Below are 3,405 nucleotides of genomic sequence, written 5' to 3'. Positions count from 1 at the left end.
GACGGAGATCTTTAATAAATAAATAAATTAAAAAATTAAAAAAGAAAAAAGAAAGAAAGAGAAAAAAAAAGAATCCTAGTGAATATCTGTGTGTCGAGGAAAGGCAGGGAAGAGGCCTGCAGGGTCCCTTCCCCTAAAGAGCTTTGCTGCAGAATATTCCTCTACATTGTGATTGGTTTGATAAAGAGCCAAATGGCCACTAGCTACGCAGGAAGAGGTTAGGCGGGACTTCTGGGGACAGAGAGGACTCGCAGAGGGAGAAATGTGGAGTTGCTAGCCCTGACACAGAGGGAGCAAGACATGCAGAAGAAGAAGTAAAAGCCAGGAGTCACGTGGCAACACAAATAGAAATGGGTTCGTTTAAGTTATAAGAGTAAGTGGGACAAGCCTAAGCTATAGGCGAGCTTTTATAATTAATAAGTCTCTGTGCCATTATTTAGGGCTGGTGGCGGAAAAGGAAAATCCATTTACAGAGCTTGTTTATCACAGTAAGCAGAGAGGATAAGGAACTAGTGGCTCCCATTGCCTCCTGTTTGTTTTCTTCATGCTATGCAGACAGAGTTAAAACTCAGCCTAGGATGCTGGAATTAAAGGGTAAGAGGAAGCCTAGAACTCCTGTCATCTGCCCTCTTAACGAGGGACATTAGAGGACATTCCTTGTCTCCTTCATGACTCCAGTGTCTCGCAGTCCTTGAGGAATCTCCACCCTGATGGCCGACTTCAAAAGAACAATGTGGAGAAATTATATTAAGGAGTTCAAAAGAAAAGGAGAAAGACAAGGGCTCATTTCTGTTTTTTTTCACTGCTTCGAATTTCTCCCCGAGCTGCCAATTGGACACGCCACTCTCCAGCACCCTAAGGCACTTCAGAAAACCATTAAGTGTTTTGATGTCCTGGGTTTAGGGCTGATTGTGTTTCGGCCAGATCCAGCTCAGCCTCCTCTGAGGCTGGCATCGTTTGCCCGCTTTCCTGGTACACATGTCCGTGCACACAAATCCATGTAAATATGTGGTAGGCATCTATCCATTCCACATGGGGTTGGCTTTCATCTCCCTAAAATCATTTGAAAACTCTAAGAGGATGGCTATCACACGAGTTTCCTTGTAAATACATTCTGGTCATGAGGGATGGGGAAAGATGAGCGAATTCGAGGGGCCACATTTTTGCCATGATTCTTCGTTTCTGTGATGGTTATGCTCTCTGCACATCTAGAAGATTTGGACACGCATTCATTGTTATGGTGCTTCCAGCCCCTCACAACAATGTTATTCAATGCACACTTGCCAAGGTGTGGTGTCTCAGAGCCGGGGAAAACGCAGCCTGGAGACAGAGATTTTGTGACTCCCCGGAGAGGCATGCATTGCTTTTCATTGTCACGATCACAGAGTGGAAAGTTCCCATCATTTGAGAAGTGTGTTATTAATGCTTGAAGTTGGACTTTGACACCCTTTCCCCACGGACATTAAAAGTATAAAGACTATGCTTCCTTCTGGATAAACACAGACCAAGACGACAGTTGTCTGTCTGCAAGCACTCCATAGAGAAAGCCACATCCCTAGCATCCAGCCCAAGGTCAGGGCATAAACCAATTATCACACAGTTCTAAAGCCTGCAGCTCACTGGAAATTCTTTCATGCTCTATATGCTACTTCTGTTCCCTATTACTAAAAAGACAGAGTAGGAATTTAGCCTCCTAATTGTGTTTAGAACAATCAAACATGAATTCCTGAAGCTCTTTTCCTTTGGGTATGTGTTTAGATCTTATTCCACAGCCTCGGCTGACTTAGGACACATGATGCTTCTACCTCCGCCTCCAGAGAGCTGGGATCCAGGCTTGTCTTACCTCACCCAGCTTCTTGAGCCTCACAATGGACTGACATAAAATTGCTGTTTGTTTGGTTGTCCATGGTCTACTTGGAGCCAGCAGGTCCAGTTCCTAGTCAGTCACTTGCTTGGCATTCAGGAAGCAGGGGACATATTACTTCATGTGTCCTGAAGATTCTTAAAGAATTAGTTCTAACAAGCCAGTCAGGGTACCAGGTCAGCTTCAGCATCAACCTTCTTTTCATTGAGAAGATGCGTCTCCTGCAGCTGCTGTGTGTGATGGAGGCGAGAGAGAGGCTCCTCCCCATGGCCTCAGCCTCACCTCCCAGCTTGGCATTTTCAGTCTGCAGGTACCCAATCCTCATCCCTCTTCACCATGTGAGGAGCACGCATGTAAATGCTGGGCATGCCCTCCACCTCCCAGGAGCTCACCTTTGAGAAGTGACTCTGAGTCTCCCACCGTTTCTTCTTCTCAACAGGGGAAAGGAATTCCTTGTTGTCTGTTTGGCCACCAATGCAATTTATTTTTCATCTTTCCAAACTATGAGAGTGGAGAAAGTTCTTAGAGAAGTCACTTAACTTTTGATCTGAACTCGCCAAAATACATGTCTGAATCCTATGACTAGGTTAGGATTTGGAACCAAAATGTTCATTTTGAAGACAGCTCTAAAATGACCCATTATTAGATTAAGCTGATTCTAATTCGATCAGCCATCTCTTGACATAAAGAAGGAAAAATCTATTTTTTTTTAAAAGTGGCAATTTCTAAGAAACTGGCCCCATAATCTTAAATTAAAAGCAGGTTTCCACACGTTGGACTCATGCCCCTTGAGCCTTTGGTATTAGATTTGGACTATTTGGTTAGTTAAATAATGGTAACAAAAGAAGACAGAATAGATTATGTTAAATAAAGGGAAATTTAAGAAAGTAATTATGGGATTAAGTTGGGCCAGGAGGTGAAGGTTGTAAGTAATAAGATCACTGCTATTCAAACACAGTGCTGTGTCTCCATCTGGCATGGGGCTTCCCAGATAACGGGATGCTTTAGCCCACTCCTAACTTGAGAAAGGGGGACACTTTTACAGGTTCTGAAATATCTTGTTTGAAGTTGCTTAACTTCTTATGTTAAGGAAGGTACTGGCATTCTATAAAACAGAGTAGGAGAGGTGTCAGTTCAGGTGGGGGAGGAGTGTGAAGGCAGAAAGTTCATTTTCTGTGAGTTTCGTAGACTACCTTGTCTACTTGACTAATCCGGGGATGTCTAAGAGAGAAACAAATGTGAAATAGAACCTTCGGACCATTGGGTCCTAGGAACTTTTATCTTATGTGGAAGCCATGAAAACAAAAACAAAATCCAGAACACTGGACGCCCCTATTTCCAGTGAGAATGAAATGTCTGCCCACTGCTCCTGTGAGCCCAACTGCAGCTTAGAAGAGGCCACACCCCAGAATGAGAGTGGGGAAAGAACAGACTCTGCTTGCTTCGCACACTTCTTTCGTTGGTGTTTTTCTAGTCCCTCCAGCTCAAGGGGGATCCCACGTCCAGTCTTCACGATTGCACAGCCAGTGCTCTGGAGTGCA

Source organism: Microtus ochrogaster, chromosome 16, assembly GCF_000317375.1.
Source record: "Microtus ochrogaster isolate Prairie Vole_2 chromosome 16, MicOch1.0, whole genome shotgun sequence".
Taxonomy (NCBI): domain Eukaryota; kingdom Metazoa; phylum Chordata; class Mammalia; order Rodentia; family Cricetidae; genus Microtus; species Microtus ochrogaster.
Note: the sequence above shows the minus strand (reverse complement) of the source record.